General features: G+C 42.0%; 1 protein-coding gene across 3 annotated transcripts in view; it reads right to left on the bottom strand.

Moving 5' to 3' along the window:
- Nucleotides 1-18,718, bottom strand: part of gulp1a (GULP PTB domain containing engulfment adaptor 1a) — a 70,014-nt gene that overhangs the window by 36,914 nt on the left and 14,382 nt on the right. The window contains exon 2 of one of the 3 annotated variants that reach the window (XM_079170631.1): nt 6,931-7,016. The exons of 1 other annotated variant lie outside the window; for it this stretch is intronic. The gene's annotated coding sequence lies outside the window, so the exon portion shown is untranslated. Of the gene's footprint in view, nt 1-6,930; nt 7,017-18,718 lie in introns of those variants that run through there. One more of the 3 variants, XM_079170635.1, reaches the window with a different exon arrangement.

Raw genomic sequence — 18,718 nt, 5'->3', positions numbered from 1 at the left:
TCCAAATGTTGTTTTCCTAACAATGTTCCAAGAACATTAGGAATACAATGTCCCGAGGACGTCAGAAAACCCATGTTTTGAGAACGTTAGGAAAATAATGTTTCAAGAAAATTCTAAAAAACAAAGTTCCGAGAACAAAATGCAAAAACGTTAGGAATATGAAGTTCTGAGAGCACAACGTTCCGAGAATGTTCTGTAAACACTACGAGAACGTTTTGTAAACACCATCCCGAGAGGGTTCCAAAAACGACATTCTGAAAACAACGTACTGAGAACAAAAGTTCAGAGACCGTTTGGAATGTAACGTTCCGAGAAAGTTTGGAATGTAACCCTCCGAAAGAAATATTCCGAGAACATTACGGAATAAATGTTCCAAGTACCTTCGGAATGTAACGTTTCGAGAACGCAAAGAGTTCCATTTTGTAGTTTAGCCAACTCACAGAACTGACTGGATTCATTTAAATTAATAAGAAATGTGCAGGCAACAGCTGACAATAATTGATGGTTAATTGAGAGTCCTGAATGTGAGATATACAGTGTTTCGAAGGCATTTGTCAGGAAGGAAAAGACAGGAAGGTAAAGATTATTTTGGATTTCATAAAAATTCTGTGTTTATATACAAGAAATTGGCTTCAGTAATTAACAGACCAGACAGCAAACCTGTATTCTGGACATTTATACAATAACTTTCTGTCAAGACTGGACTAGCCATAAGTGTATTCTGTGTGAATATGTGTTCTGGTCTCAGTATAGTGGGTTCTCTACTCTAACAAGGGCCCATGCTTTCATAAAAGCACTGCACGATTCAGGATTTTTCACCAGCCTCGAATGCCAACGATGACAACTTGTTAACTAACTCATTGTTAAAAGTCAGTTCTGTATTATAAAACCCTTAAAGATAATCTGTAATATTATAAAGGCCAGCTGGAACTGAAAGAGAACTGAAATTGACTATCTGTCTATATTACATTAAATTGTCCAGGTTATGATAAATAATGTCTGAGTTACAAATTCTGACCTTTTCTCGAGATGCCTCTTTTAAGCCCATTGGCTCTTTTAAATCGTGTAAATGCAGAGGTGCTTATTAATCCCTCCAGGTTCTTTCAAAATCAGACCAGTGGTGACTTAGATTTTAGAAGCAATATTAGATGGATGGACAGCCAAAGTCAAGCTCCCAACTTTGTACGTGTACATTTACCAGACACAGACGTGTTTACACATGGCATTAACATGCGTATTGAGTGGTCGGATCACAAGTGGACCGCCCCATTTACAAGTGTAAATGAGCACAAACCACTTGCCGAGATTGCCTGGGGTGCTTTGGACCACTTATCTTCTTTAATGTAAATGCTAATGCATCCTGATGCGTCCCTGACAAGGACGTACCAGGAAAATACATCATCAAAACCGGGGCGCTCGTTTTTCTCATCTCCAGTGCTCAAATTAAATAAGCTGCCGTTGACCACGACGTCTGAAAATGCAGAGAGAGATATTTTACGACTGTTTTGATTTCTCCCTCTTCTTCTTCTTCTTCTTTAAATTACCAGCACAGGAAGTGCATTGTTGCCTCCTGCTGGTTAAACACAACAATGCATTTGGTCATCGCAAACAAACAAAACAAAAAAATTCCCTCCAGTCGTTCCTCGGATATCGCGTTTACGAGAAAGGACCAAACACGCGGAGGGAAAACATAATGCCAACAAAATGTTAATATGCTTCTTGAGGATACAAGTTATGAAGGTGTTGAGCACAATTTGTGTTGAAACCAAGTTGGCAGTGGTTCAGCTATTCAATCCACACAGAGTTCACACAAGTGAAGGACATTTGCCGTCTTAAGAAACACATTTCACACTAACTGTCAGGCCCCAGCTGGCCATCGGGAGCTGGCAAGCTGATTGGACCGGAGTGCCAGGCCAGTGTTTAGAATGCTAAATGAAATGTGTCTATCATAGTGAAAACAACATGAGGTAGCGTCAAGTCACTCACAACTGTGGACCGCCTGCCCTCCCCGGCCCACTTTAAACCCGACGACACGGGGCCTGCTGGAAAGTGATGCTAAATGTTGCAAAAATGATGTTCACGAACAAAGGACATGATGAGCAGCATGTCATAATATCACCACTACCTTTTCTGATTTGACTCTATGTTTTAAAAAATACATGTGCAGCACCATGCTCTATAGTGAAGCGGGAGGTGATTATGCATGGACCGTATCTTTAATAATGGAACTGCAATTAACTCTTGAAACCAAAGAGATTTGGCTGTTTGGAAGTAGTTATTGTGTGTAAAAATGAAACAACGATATGTTACTCCCAGTACACAGAAGAGAAATACGGTTGGGCTGTTGTGAGTGTGTGGAGATTGGCCCGGGCTGACGTTGGACACTCTCTTCCCCTTGAGATTAAAGACGTCAAGAGACAAAACATACTGCTTGAGTCATGCGTGTGGTACTTCACGGGGAAACAGAAAGTGATGACATTCGTTGATGCTGCTCGCAGGTACGAGTGAAGTGGGTTTAAAGACAGTTCTGTGGCAATATCACACTTTTTTTGCCTTAAATGCGTGTGACTGCAGCTCCCTGATATTCCCCAGTAAACCTCTTCGGGATGTGTGATGCGCAGGTTCGACATTTTCAACAGATAGCGTCACTTCGGTGCACCCTTCAGATGGGAAGGATCAGTAGGTGTAAAAACATATCTTTTGATTGGCGTGTTTGAAATATGTATTCTGACTCTGATATGTTTACCCCTTTGGGAATGTCTGCGTGAGAACTGATTGGTAGGCTCACTGGTTCTGAAAAACTCTATGGTGGTTAGCGAGCGAACAAAAAGGTGTGCAGCCCTGCAACCATTAGCCAAGGAAACATCCCCAGTCGCAAGAATTTCTGCATGTCTATTTTAACTCTAGAGAATGATCTATCATGTCAGTCAATGTTTATAATTACATCAGTATATTCTTTTATTTTTCATACCGTGTTTATCAGAATAACCCCAAGGGCCTGTGTTGAAGTCCAGACGGTGAAATGACCACTAACATTTACGTCGCTCCGAGGTGCAATCTGAACTCGTGACGTCTTTCAGTTCTTCTCGATAGTTGGTCGTTAAGAATGAAAATGCACACCTACATGTTAAGAGTCAAGTTTTGTCTTTCTCCCGAATCACAATCAAAAGGCTAAAAGGGCTACATGGTGCTTCACTGATGAAAAGAAATGTCCCCAAAGAATCCAGAGTATCTGCCACCGAAAAACCCAATTAAGATAAGCACCTAAATCGAGAAGGGAAAAAAAAAAAATATTGAGGAAAAGAGGAAGTAACATTGAAAAAAGGCTTCAAAAAGAGAAATCCCATTAGAATTACTGCAATAAAGACCTTTTCAGGGGTGTGGTGTCCCCGGCCTAATACGTGGAGTCTTAACTGTAATGCCGAAGCTTAATCTAACTTGACAATTACACAAAAGCTAACAATTTCCTGAAATTTCCAACCAACGAGTTAATACTACTGCAGCTATAATTCTGTGACACGGGTTGTGTTAAACCCTATCACAATGTGAAGTAGGACTTAGTTTAGCCTCAGCCTTAGTTTGTGAAGCACAACATTGAAACATGTAGGAGGGAACTTCGGTCTTGGCAAAACAACAGTTTCCCCAAGTCTTGTCATCACATTGATTTTGCCAGATGTGGCACCACTGTGCCTGTGCAGAGACCAGAACCTTCATCCACATCTGTACTACAGCTGCACAGAACTGTTTTTTTTTTTCTTCCAGGAAATAGTTCATGCACATGATTCCCCCTCACGACAAATGTCTGTTTATGTGCGGGTTGTGTAAATTAGTCAGCTTAAGAGGCGTTACCGGGTGCATTTTTGAACATTGCACAGAGCCAACCTAACATTATTCATTAGTCTTTATGCTATGCTAAGCTAACCACATCATGAGTCCAGCTCTGCCTTTAATGAACAGACATGAGTTTGATGTGGATCGAGTTGTCTCACTCGTATTGCATGTGAGCACATTTTCCAGAAATGTTGAATTGTACTTCTAACAAATATCTCTGGCAGTACCGAGCAGGGAGCACAGGGATAACATCGTAATGGTTTAATTAAAAAGTGTTATTAGTTTTAGGCTAAACTTGTTTACTGAAGTCGGTGAGGCGAACATTCAAGACTTTACTCTGGGAACCATTTTCAAAGAAAAATTGGAAAATGTCATTTTCAGCAAAAAGCCTGTGTTGTTAACATTCACGTCAACAGTGTCATTTTATAAAGCAATGCATCACCGACTTGGGTACAAGACTCACCATTAGTGCCTTGACAGTTTTTTTTTTTTTCTCTCTTTATGGTTCTGGTGGACAAGCCTGGTTCAGAATTACTGGGGAGAGGGGACAGCCGGCCGAGCTCGGCATATCTGGAGGGGCTTGGAAGCTCCTCTGAAGTGTCTGGATAAGCATCGCACGGATCTGTCGAGTGCCATCATCTAAAGCCACGATGAAGGGATTCTTACGCTGCATCCAAGACACCAACAAGTATGATTTTAGGGAAGAAAAAAAAATGCGGAAAATCTGAGAAAAGATGTGTGATCACAACAGTGCGATGTTCATTTGCATTGACCACTGTCCCTGTGACAACAGGACATCGTGGCACTACGTTTCTGTGAGATCAGAGCCACTCTCTGCCATGAATCCTTTTGTATGTTAACTATTAATTCAAAATCAATACAGTGTTTTTAAAAATTGGTACAGTATCACACAACATAATATCGCGACCCTCAAGCGTATTGTTATTTTATTCCATCCCGAATGTCCACTGCCATCTCAAAGCCAACACGTATTTCAAAATATTCCCTTTAAACTAGAATCTAGACATTTAATCTAGAAATGTCCCTTTGAAACTCTCTATGACTCTTAAACTAAAATTAAGTTTCAAGGTGTGATCAAGGTCCTCTCAACAGCAAAAAAATTTTAAATCTTAGTACCAGTAAGAAACAAACAAACACTAGAGTAATAGAGTGGACATGTTTCATGGGGAATGAAAAAAATCCTTTAGCTGATGGAACACTCTCATGAATCTCAAAGAATGATTTCAACAGGCCGTTTATGAGCCCAAATCTACCTCGTAATTTACTTATAATCTACACTGCTGTTTCTGCATGACGAGGCATTCCTCAGCTTTAACATACAATCACGGCCATAGTCCTTTATACAAGACTACGTTTTTAAAAAAAAGTCTTCTCCGGTCTAGTTTACTCTCGTTTAGAAAACGTAAGTGCCTAAGGAGCAGACGGGGGCACTCAGCACAAGAGTGCAGAGAAGCTCAGATGGGATCTACATGATAAGAAGACCCCCTGCTGCCATACAAACTGCCCTCTTTCAAATGGTAAGCAAGAGAAACACCACTCCTGTGAAGTCTCACCAAAAAACAACAACAACTTCACATCACATTTTCTTCGACACTGTCACTCTCAATGCACGAAAAACATCAAAGCTCCCACTTTGCAGCATGCAGCCCCCCTTTTTCCTCTGCCTCTTCATCACTGTCTGTCCTCAGAGATAATGCCTCACGTTGAAGAAGACACACAGTACTGTGTAGTTTGGACCTTTTCACCTGGTAAAAGCATGCCACGATGAACTGCAACGAGTGAGTGACTGGCTGTAAATGGGTGTGTGATATGTAATGTTTTCCTTGTCGTCACTTATTTACTCATCTAATGATTGATCCTCAGTGAAGACAATGCCAGAATCCGATACCAGCATGAAGGGCAATGGTGCCACCAGATTTATTTAACAACATTCCCTTTTAAGTGCCTTTTTATATTACATATTCAAGCATATCAATATGAAAATGGCATGAGTGGTAAACACTGAAAGCGCAATATATTAAAAACAAAGTTCGGTGCCAATAGCTCATGGTTGTCATTCTGGCATACAGGTGCGCAGCCTTCAGAAATAGTGACTGACAGAACAAGCGCTGGAAAGATATGTCATTGTGCACAGTGCTCAAAGAAATGGCGTGATCAAAGTCCCCAACGCAGTCTGATACAACAACAGGTGAGAAACTACCCTTCGTGTGGAGAGGGGAAGCCGACGACTGAGTGCCTCATCTGCAGGGAAAAGCAATGCTAATGGTGGCGTTTAAGCTCGAGAAAGGCAAATCTCTCTGTAAGTGAACGCATAATGATGAAATAAATAACTTTTTTTTTATCCTTAAAAAGGAACAGCTCACCCCAATATCAAAAACACATATTTATGCTGTGCTGTTAATCAATATCGATTGTTTCCCTTATCAAATGAGAAGTAAACGTTGATTTATTTGTCATGCAACCTGTTGCCTAAATCTAAGGCTTTCACAATATTTTCCTGAACCCTAACCAGGTAGTTTTTACGCCTAAACCTAACTAAGTTGTTTCCTGTGGAGACGGAAGTTTATTTTGAAAAACACCGTATGCATTTAATGAGCGGAAATTCACACGTGTTGCTGGCTTTCGTAGGAAAACGGCAAAATAAAGTAAAAGAGTAACTTATGCGATATTGTACGAAACCGTGGTATGCACTACAGGTCGGAGGATAAACATGTATTTTTGATTTTGGGGTGTACTGTCCCTTTAAAAGTTGAAAATGTAAGCTGACTATACTTCTTTACAGCTCCAGCAAATATCACACATATATATGAATTTGAATGCTGCTCTTTAAAGTAGAGAAAAACCTGTGCTAAGAAGATAAGCAGGATGGTGTCAGAGCTGGATGTGCGGTTGCTACACCATATGCCACTCTTTGCCTTTTGTTCCCATAATCACACAGAAACTCACAGAACAATCAGCAGGTGCATGTGCACTGGGAGGATCTGGGCTGAGGGGGACTTGGAAACTGTATAATGATAATTATATATAATGACAACTTCACAGCTGTGGAGTGTGTAACAGCACATATGGGGGCCTTACTGTTACTGCAGACTGCTGATGTTCGCCTGTCTTTGTTGTGCTTTACTCATCTACAGGCTGATGGGAGCTCATCACTGCTGCATCTTCTGTGGGCAGGAAAAAAGAATCAAGCCTTTAGATATGAAACGAAACAGCAGTGCAAGCCGACTCAAGTGTACAGATTACATTAATGATTTTAAAATAATTGACATTTTTTTGTACGTCGTAAAGATTTTTACGACTTTCCTTCATAGTTTTCCAAATTACACCCTGAAAGTTTTAGCGGGATGAATAAATAAATAGAACATGAGAATATATTCGACCACAGTTATTACGTTGGTGTGTGCTTGATGACGGAGGCGATGACTCAGGTCTTTCCACTGGTAGCACATAAAAATAATCGTGTTTCATTCAAGCACCATGAGCTGTGCCTTCTGTCCAATACAATAAAGCATTTTTCCTCATATAAGCTATTGAATTTGGAGCGCGGTGTCAGCTACGGAGATTTGTGAGCTGTCAAATGTTTATTAATAGTTGAAAGAAAGCAAACAAACACATTGATCAGTCACTCTAAAAAAAAATAATAATAAAAAAGAAATCAATGAAATGCTTCTCTGGCAAATCTGAAATCAAAAACCATAAGACAGCCAGATTCACTAGAATGCTAGATCTCCTTTTTCGTTATTAGAGCTGCAGTTTTCCCCCACGGGACTCTTGGTTTAACATTTTAGAATTGAGTAAAAGTTCATTTAGTCCTTAAAAGGACTCACTCCTTTCCACATTAAAGTGGTCGTTGATTAATGAGGGCCAAAGTTATGCCTTGCCTTGTAGTATTGAGAAGATATCATGAAAGTGCCTAAAGGAATGACATTCAGAGCTGTAAAGGGCAGATTGTGCATAAATGTGGAAGGTCCTGCATTAATAAGAGCTGAAGGAGTACTGTACGCATGATTGTGTTGATGTAAACTGCTGCAGATCATCCACGCACGCGCTCATTTGGAATTTTCAAAGTTGAGCATGTGGCCTTGGAGACACTAATAATAACACACGCAAAGTTGTAAGTGTACAGTGTTCAAAGAGATTTTTTTTTCCTACGGCCTACAGGTTCCTGGTGCTGATTAAATGGCACCAAAGTCAAACACATCAGCAAAAATCTGACATCCACAGAAAGGAAGAAAAAAAGGCATAGCCAGCAGTGAAGGCTGCAGGTATCCAGCATAGAAAGAATATAGAATTCAACAATTATGAAATCCCAGCCCATCGGCAGGGAAAAATGTTGTGTTGTGTTACGTTGTGTTGCGTTACGTTGTGTTGCGTTACGTTGTGTTGCGTTACGTTGTGGCGTTACGTTGTGGCGTTACGTTGTGGCGTTACGTTGTGGCGTTACGTTGTGGCGTTACGTTGTTGCGTTACGTTGTTGCGTTACGTTGTTGCGTTACGTTGTTGCGTTACGTTGTTGCGTTAAGTTGTTGCGTTAAGTTGTTGCGTTACGTTACGTTATTGCGTGACGTTGCGTTACGTTGTTGCGTTACGTTGCTTGCGTTACGTTGTTGCGATACGTTGTTGCGTTACGTTGTTGCGTTACGTTGTTGCGATACGTTGTTGCGATACGTTGTTGCGATACGTTGTTGCGATACGTTGTTGCGTTACGTTGTTGCGTTACGTTGTTGCGTTACGTTGTTGCGTTACGTTGTTGCGTTACGTTGTTGCGTTACGTTGTTGCGATACGTTGTTGCGATACGTTGTTGCGATACGTTGTTGCGTTACATTGTTGCGTTACGTTGTTGCGTTACGTTGTTGCGTTATGTTGTTGCGTTACGTTGTTGCGTTAATCATCTTTCCACTAACCATGATCTTTTTTCTAAAGACGTTATGTCGCATAAAACTAACCAATTGTTTCACAACGCTAACCACGTGGCATTATGCATTGCTGCAGGCGTCATACAAGGCTTATATGAAACGTATTCATGAATAGGGATGGGACGAGATCGGATTATTTAGTGGAGTGCGATAAATTAATTCTCAATAAGTTGATCATCATGAATTTCCATTGTTGGGATAATCGCAGCTATCGTCACGAGTGACGTAGAAAAAGCAGTCTAGCTTTCTATCACGGCAGAGAAGTGAAAATAGAGCTAGATTTAAAAAGGTGCTGATTCAGCATTGCTGGTTGGTGTTTGTAAAAGCATCATTCAGAGTTGCGCCCTCCTCCCCGGCTCAACGAGCGACGGAGCGAGCTGTGGTCCAGCAAGCTACAGAGTGAGTAAAGAGAGCAAGTGGCGTCAGTGAAAACAAAGCAGTGAATCAAATCAAATACATTATTTTTTATTGACCGTCTTACTGCAAAGCACAAACAAACACGACCCAGACCTCTACACAACCCTGGTACGAAGGTGCTGCTTCATCCTGTCCGCTCGACTCCGCCGGTGTCGTGGCCTCTCTGCTCTGTCTGTATAGTGTGTGTGTGTGTGTGTGTGTGTGTGTGTGTGTCTCATCCCCACTCTGGGTCAAACAGACACACTGACCTGCAGCTCTTTATACATCCATGAAACAGACAGATAGCAGAGGAGAAGGAGACAGCAATGTGACCTGGTCATACGTTTTGATGAAGTGCCGACCTCGCCTGCTATTGGCTGAGGGGCTTCACACCCACTGACCAAAAACCGACGCCTAGAAACCAACACAGCAACACGAGAAGGTACAGTAAGGGAAAATCCAAGCACAGGGCAGAGATCCCTGCAGGGATAGACTCTGACACGCACTTGTAGTGGGTCATAAGTGATGATTAGGAGGAATTACTTTTGCACGAGTCTATGAATAGTTTTTAGGTAAAATGCTGCATTGCATAAAACACAGGAGTCATCATAGAAGAAAGAACAGAATCACACTATGTTATTTGTCCTCTATGAAAGCATGACTTGCTATTACTTTATTTAAGATTATTTGTTTGTTTTCCACATAAAACGGATGTTCTTTAAAAAAAAGATGCGTCTCCCATGCAATAAAAATATGTACTTCTTAACAGAAATGTAAGTTAGAGTGATTGCTGATTGAGTTTCTAAGCGTATGTTAATCAGGATATTATTGTTTTACTTTGGCCAGGATAACATTTCCATGTCATCTCATGCTTATTTACACATTCAACGCATTTCTTTTTTCTGGCGACTGGGTTTTAAAAATGATGTTGAGTTAATCTGTTTCATTTAACCTTAAAGACGAAGCCTGCTTTTTTTTTAAATATCTTGAGAATAAATATCCTGCATCACTCAAATCCTTTCCTTCCCTATAATATAATTCCCACCTCAACAAAAACAAAGCCGGCATGATGAAACGTCTCCAGTCTGTCTCGAGCTGAGGAATAACCTAGAATGCATTTCTCTCTGGGTTCAATGTGGTCACGTGGCATCTCACAGTGTGTTACGATGAATAATGTGGAATAATAGATAAAGAAACATCATATTCATCTGCCCTCAAGCAATGAGTGTAGGAAACATGGTTTAACATTATAGATCCTGCAGAACCGCAAGACTCACCCGCGCACCGTCTTCTTCAATTGCATCCCGAGATATTTAATAACAACGTTCATTCGACCTTCATCAGGTTACGTAATGGAGCTCAACAGGAGAACAGGTGTTAAGGGTGCTGTGCACACTGTGAAACCCAATGTCATTATGTGGTTAAGTGGTTAATGATTCAATTAAGCCAATCGGTAGTAGTGTAAACGCCATGGAAGTAAAAGCCTGGTCCGCGGCACATAACAATGCAGCAATTAAGCTGCATTACCCGGCCCTGTAATAACGGCACGTTGGGGGAACATGTGAAAGAAAAAAGGCACGAGGATCAGAGCACCATTCAGCTGAAATTAATTCACCCTGTTCCCCCTCGTTAGTGGAAGCCAATCACCAAAAAAAAAAAATCATAATTAAGATACACAGGCAATGAGAAGCTTGATGTCCCAGGGACGGGGGAGGGGGGGGGCGGTTTACTTGTCATGACAGAGGGAGGTCTATTGGATTAATCTCCTTCGGCGAGTTTTGACAGCTCGGCAGAAAGTCGACTCCAAAACAAACTCAAAGAAGCGGGGCCTTGATATAGCATTCCAAGTCAAGTCCAAGTGTGTCCAACAAGAGGATTACAGCAGGTCTAATACTAATGTGGTAAATCCAACCCATAAAGTGAATCCAAGAACTACGTCCGGGAGAGGGAGTGATTACGTAAGTCCAATCAAACTCTCAAATCACTTCTCCCCACTGCTCCAGGTGCAGGTGGGAGGGAGAGGGGTGCTTATTAGCGAGGAATGCGTTTTAGTGGACGAGGTCCTGGTGGTGCAACACCTTCCACACTAATAATCCTCATTTAAAAAATAAAAAAACTTGAACCTCTTTTTCTTCCCTCTGGGCTGTAAAAAGTTTCCTGATAAGGAAAAGCAGGCCGTCGTGTGAGCAGCAGCACAGATCCAGTACGCGCACAGCTGCATGCTGGAAGCGGTAGATAAGAGGCAGGCAGAGGCACCGATAGCGCCGGACTGGCTCCGACCCGTTTTTTTTACTTCCTGAGGGCCGGGACTCCGCCTGCAACCGGGGGGGGGGGGGCTCCATGTCCAGGCTCCGTGCGCAGAGGGTACGAGCTGGCGAGTGCATCTTAAAAACCACCCTGACCCACACAGATAAACTACAGACTCTGAGACAGTTGAGAAACAAAAAAAGTTGCTCAAAATAATTACAGCGATGCATATAAGAAGCGGAGACTTCTTGACTCCTGGGCCGCTTCTAAATAGCTCATCCTTCACGGTGCATTAGCGCTCTCACAGCATTGAAATGAGAATGGGAAAAGATTATGTATGTGTGCTTCAAATACACCACTGAGAACTGTTAGCGTATATATATATATCGTGAGCGGCTCTTGAGCAATCTGGTACTGCTGATTGAAACCTAATATTACTTTATCATACGAGTTACTTGTTTTGTTTGGCATCGTAACATTTTATTCACTGGGTTTATGACTGATATTTGGGGATGTTGTGAATCTACTGCAGGGGTTCTCAACCTTCTGGGATTCAAAAAAGAAATAAAGGATCCAAGGACCTTAACAACTAAATGAGAAAAAAAGGGGGAAAGAATAAAACGTGTGGTGCATCCCGTCAGCTGTAAAGAATCCCATCCCATCACTGCCTGCATTATGAATCCAAATGTGATGTATTCAGGGTCATCTAAAATTCCATAAAAGAGCAAAGAGGGAAATCATGCACAGTCATCGTCTGCATATAATATACACTACACCATGAACTAAAACAACCAACAGGCATCATAAACATGCTCCGTATCCCGGGTGACACACTATATATGTTCATAGGCACTTTTTATTATCAGTGAATGGTTTCAAATATTTATTATATTTTCTTCTTGACTTTTGGGTATTGGTCTGTATCCCCCAGATGCCAGCAATACAATTGTTGAGTAAAGTGTTTCCAGAAAAGATTGGCGAAAAAAACTTCTGAAATGAGATCCGGGAGGAGGAAATAAAAACTGTTTCCCTCCCCGTGGTTTGAAGCTGCGAGGCTGGAGTCCTTCAGTGCACACAGGGAGGAGATAATTGAGTCGGACATGTAATGAATAAAAGAAGGTCTATTGACAAAAAAACAACATCAGAAAAATATGAGAGGTGCAAACTGTTTGTGCTCATGTCATATACTGCAGCTCAAAAGATTTGAAACTTTGCCAGCAACACACACACACACACACACACACACACACACTGCAGAGAACTCTGATGCAGCAGAATCTCCATTGGTGTGCTTTAGAAGAAAAAGGGAACTTACAGCAGTTTTGCTGTACGACCTGACCCACTTCAAACACTCACTGATATTCAGTGTCAACCTCAGTCAAGCTGAAGTTGAACTGCGGCTCCGTGCGAGCGACGCGAAATCTATCCCGTCCCTGCACGCAGCAAGGCCGCTGGCTGACAAGCGAATGCAACGCGGGGATTTGTATTATTGATAAAAAACACACATGACCAGCACACCTCCTTGATTTTGGAAACAAGTACAGAAGCACTTCACTCCATCTCCGGCTCTGCTGAGCCTGGCTTACTGAGCACTTCGCTTCCGAGTGCGTTCTACTGCTTTCTCATGTCATTCGAAGGGTTTCGACAGAAAACAAATAACACCCCCCCCCCCCCCCTCCCGCCCTCGCTGAGCATGACACTCGAAAGCTGAAGGAGAGCTTTTCTCCCTTTGTCTTGGTGTTGACACTTCCTCGAGCAGCTAACCTGAGCGAGTCAAACCAACGGGCTGCTGAAGAAACACACCGTCTGTAAATGTTTCAACTGGCGGGACCTTTTCAAACTTGACAAGATAAAGACCCTAAATGGGCCTCCTTTGTGTTTCCTGTTGCAATGCATTTGTAAATGAAGTAGCCGAAGTAAAACTTGGGCCGAGGCTGTCGCTCCGGCAACAGAATGCCAATGAAAAAGGGACTATTGCAAGTGAATGTCCACACTTGAAAAAGAGAGGTTTCTGTGTGTCAGCGACCCTGGTTGTTACGGGCTAATATACGATGCAGTTTACCCATCTAGGACATTCTGTCTTCAGTCAACACAAGAAGCCCTGAGTGCTCCTGTAGCTGCCACTACCGCTAACCGCTTCTATTACTGATTGATGAGGGATATTCAGTCCGATTATGAGGCGAACGAAATCCATCCAACCGTCCAGGATGTATTTGTCCATGCAGGTGCCAACCGCTAAAGGCTGAGGCTATCCTTTGAGCTCCAGCAGGATTTTGAGTCTAGCCGAGGCAATTGATCCTGGAAAATCTCTGCAGATTAACTTAAACCCCAATTCCTACCCACCTTTTCAGCAGAGGAAACCGTGAACGTGCAATTTATCTCCAGTAGATTGGATTAATGTGACTTCCTACCCGATGCTTTGTCTCAAAAGACCGGGTGATGAGTTTATAAAAGAAGGGAAATTAAGACTCCAGAGGACGTCAAACCTGGCCGCGTCGTTGCGTGTTTGTGTGCGTCATCACGGCACAATGTGGTCCTGGAGACTGGAACCACCACAGAATCGCTCTTTGGTACATCTACGGGGTTTTTATATGTCTGTGAAAGTATCGTAACTGTGCATGATGCAGTCGCAGAACTTTACAGATGTCTAAGAAAGTTTTTCGACCCGATGGACTGAAAGTGGTAGACTTAGGCTGCTGCTAGAATTTGCCTGTTTTAGTCAAAATCTCTCCATTACACCACGCCTCCTGGGGCCCGGTTGTCGATCCGGCACCACGGGGGGCTCTGCTCGAATCATTCCCTGCTTCCCGACTGTGCAGCTAGCGTCCTGAAAATATTCTCGGCTCGGAGCATTCCTTTGCAGAGCCCTTCTGCAACAAGCTCCCCAAGCCTAAGAATTGTGATTTTTTTATACTAGTGTCAATAATGTATCAGAAAAACATTATATGGCTCAGAGAAAACCAAGAGAGTCAAGCTTAAATAGCTGATAGCTCAATATATAAAAAAGGTAGAAAGATGTGATCGGGCCTCCAAACATGGCAAAAAGGAAACTCCAGAGTTGAAGCCGATGTGAAGAGTCGGACACGGCCCCTGATGGCAGCTTCCTTCGAGGAGGCACTCAAGAAAAAATGTAGACATTGCTTAAAAACAGCCTTAATCTCGAGGTGACTGAATGCCATTCATTATTTACCAAAAATGAGTCCTTTCGACTCAATTCAGTGAAAAACACACTTCAGTGAGTGGAATCAGCATAGTGTCACGGAGGGCAAGCAGCATCTTCCACTCGTCTCCTCTTCACCACAGTACCATTTTTGTCTCTTTTTTTTTAGGGGACAGGGGATGTTCGGAGGGAGATAGCAGGTCAACAGTATATGCCAGCTAGAAATGCTATACATCATCTGAAAGCTGGGAACCTAAAGATTAATCTGAGAAGCAGCACAGCACTGTGTGTGAAGTGTTTCTAGTCATGACTCTGTAATAAATATTGTTTTTTTGTATAGGCACCTCTTAAAATGTTGAGATTTTAGAGTGTATAAAGGCTTAGAACATTATGATGCATGTATATGATGGCCATACCCAAGCTCTTATATGTATCATAGGTATTTTCAGCATTTCCTGGGATGATACCATTTATTACACCGATTTAGTGCGAGATTAATGATTTTATACCAATTGAAAATTTATGGTATGGGCAAGAATTCCTTGAAAATACCACATTAAGACACCAAGACTTTAGGGAACACCACTGAAAAAGTCATGGTGCGACTTTGTATCAAACACTTTTGACAGTTGAAGGTTTCGCATGTATGAATTGCATTTTCCAGCAATTGAATGGTAAGCACATCTTGAGATGAATACGCAAACATATGCCCATTCCAGTCTTTGTCTCGCTAATATTAAGCAGTACTTTGGTGTTATTTTGACACTGTACATGTCTTGCAATGACGCTGGTTGTTCTTGAGCTTCTACTCAGCAGTGCCCTTTCCTCCAAAACCTTCTACGTCTATTCTTAGAAAAGCGACCTTTCCCGATGTGTTGAACTTTGGAAGCATCTCGGCAGCTGTGATGTGTTGACAGCCGACTTCAGTTTTGATTTTCAAATTTGACGGGAACATGTTAGACAATATGTCTAAGCCAGTGATGGGGAGTCATCAATTTTCATTAACTTGATTACCGACTCCGGGCCAAGTGTGCCACTAAAGATGGATGACAATGGGAGACTATAATGAGCAACTCCAATACTGTAACACACTGAGGAAACCCACAAGTGGGACAAACGGAGACGGTAAATTGGATTACAGTATTCCTGTTTTCTTATCATGGTGACTCTGCATGGCAGTGAGGGTGGGGGCGATATGACCTGAAAGCCATATTAAAATTCATTGTTCCATTTAGAAACAATTTCTTTTTATAGTTATCTGTGGACAAAATTCTCTCTCCTTTCTTTCTATCGAACATGAAACAGAAGATCACTGAATATATGTCAGAGTCACATTTACTTCACCCATTCAGTAGACAAAACCCTCTAGGGAACAGGCATTTATTCACATTCCCTGTAAATAACAAAATATATAATGTGCATTAAATCACATATTTAAATTCATGGCTTCCCTTATGTCATTCCCTCTGGAGGTTGTTTTAGGCTATGGACGTATTCTATAATTACTACAATTTGTGGGATGGAATTAATTGGTCATATTTGTTTGACATTTTCCTGATTTCTCTTGTGTATCATGTTTCCTAAAGTCAAAGTGTGCCCGCAAGACTGACGCGGCAACTTTTTCCTGAACTTACTGACACGATTTTAAACTGCGCTGTTGAGAGACACACGGCTTCGGTATATTCCTGTCCGGCCCCACATTAAAGACTCCTGGACTGAACTTCCCCCTGGAGTGGATTCCAGTCACACAAAAGAAAGGCGGACCTCGTGCCAACTTGAAAGTTCAATGCATGTGTGGGCCAGTGGCCAAAACAATCTGCCAAGGGAGCGATCCTTCTTTGTCAGTGTACGGAGGAGCTGTGACAGGAAAAAAAAAGGCCTCGAGAACTTGAGCAAACCAAACACATCTCCGGACTCCTTCCAGCTCATCTTGATTTTTAAAATAAAGGGGGGTCAGGAATCTCTCAGTTCTTACACGGAGCTCAAAACTCACCGCGGGGCAGAGCAAGAGCGTTTGAGCCGAGTCATAAATATTGCTCCAATGCTGAACGAGTCATCAGGCTCTCGCTTGGAAACAAATTGTCATCTCTTGCATATATATTGCATGTCTTTGGATGCGAGCCTTTTGTGCACACTGCAGGTGGGCTGGCTACATAATTCACTATGATATAGAGTATTTATCACGCTCCAGATAACCTTGCCACAGTCTGTAAAGAACAGCTGTCCTAGTAAGAGTGCACAGTAGCTGTGATCGCAAAGCTGAGAAATAAATAATAGTAAAAAAATGTTGTGCCCTTGCACATATCTAATCTCCCTGCTGGGACGTTTGGTTGAGCAGCTACTATAAGTGTGCTTGTAAATCAAAGTTATTGCGAAACACCTGACAACAATAGCAGCAACATGACATATATAAATATATATTAAAGTCTGCGTGACTTGTTATCCCATTTTTGGTGGGTATGTAAGAAAACAAAGATAAATGAATGGAAAGAGAGTCATTTACTTTGAGCTTGTTCAAATTGTGACTTTAAAGCAACCGTTGGTTATTATAATAAAAATGACTTTTTTGTCATATCTTCCTCAAACTGTCAATATATCCTGACAGTAGTACATGAGACAGATGATCTGTGAAAAGTTCATTTTCTCCTAATGGCTTTTGATTCCACCGTGCCCGGAGTAAAAACCACCAATCAGAGCCGAGGAGTCTCGAACGCAGATTATCTGTCCATCTACTAAACTACTGTCTATGACAAACAAGTTACCATCTGTAACTTAAAAAGTTCCAGGGTCAAATGTCACACTTCGATTCATATCCATTGCTCATCACTCAGAGACCGAGGTGAATCGGCCATCAGGAGCAGAAAAGGACAAATCACAATGACACTTTTCCACAAGGATGGTGCCTATTGAATTGCGGCAAAGCTCCAGTGAAGAATATGTTTCAGGTCAATATGCTTCACTGCCTTGTACGTAAACCTGGTTACCGTCAGACGCCACAGATTTGCCAGCTCACGGCCCCCGAAGAAAGACGAGATCCGGCAACTGTTCACGGGCCGGAGCCTCCTCGTTTCAACACTAAATTATGTCAGAGCTGACCCTCAGTCCACACAAAGGCAACAGGGAATTATCTCCATGTGTTGGACATAATGACGGTGCACTTCACAGCCCTCAATATCCCACAATCCATTGTGGGCGGGTCAATTGTTCAGGGGAGTATTCAGGAAAATACACTTTTCAAAAGGCAGGGCTCTGGTTTGAACACATTCTGTTGTCCTCACTTTCACCAAACAAAAAGGAAAGAAAATTTAGTCATTGATGGTCTATGTTGGGAAAGCCTCTGGGCTATAATTTGAAATCAACACATGTCAACAGCTATCAGATTAATCAAACAAAGTTATTTTTCCTGCAGAAATCTCATATATTCTGATTTCCTAATTGTTGGTATTTTACCATTTGCATGTTAGACAAAGCAAAAAAAAGACGGTTAAAAGCCTGGGAACTCCCCACCACTCACCATTATTTCTTCTCCAGGACCATGAACACAAATCCATCGGTCTGAAGAGTTTTAGGACATAACATGCTTTCATGCATTTTGTCCACCAAGTTTCTAGACATCAGGCTGAGAGGGTTGATGTCCTTCACTGCGGCTGATTTTCGTTAATACTAAATTGCTGGAAACGTTTTTCTAACGAAGGAATTCAGTCTTTACTGGAAATGGACTACAAAGAGGCACTCATCAAACACAATGCATTGTTTAGGAGTGTGTTCGGGCTCGCTCCTATTCATCATTTTGCCAGAATGGAATATCAGCAAACCCACAAAGCTTTGTCAAACAAACATGGCAGACATGCGTTTACAACAGTGCATGCCACACCACAATGTATGTACTTCAACCAAATAATCCAGAGATAAATGTTACAAAAGGGCTTTATGCACTAGTGGGTGGGGGGGGGGATTGACTTCTAATAGTTTTGTGCCGCATACATTTGAATCAGCCGCCCAGAAATATTTCAAACGATTACAGTGAGCAACAAACCACAGCAATAAACACAACAAAGCCATCTGTGCAAACAAACACGGCGTGAGGCCCGCCCAGATCAAAGTGGTTATTTGGAGGTAGCTTCACCGAGAGACCTCTCCCAGCCC

This window comes from Pholis gunnellus, assembly GCF_910591455.1.
Source record: "Pholis gunnellus genome assembly, chromosome: 12".
NCBI classification, from domain to species: Eukaryota; Metazoa; Chordata; class Actinopteri; order Perciformes; family Pholidae; genus Pholis; species Pholis gunnellus.
Note: the sequence above shows the minus strand (reverse complement) of the source record. Positions and strands in the feature narration are given on the sequence as shown.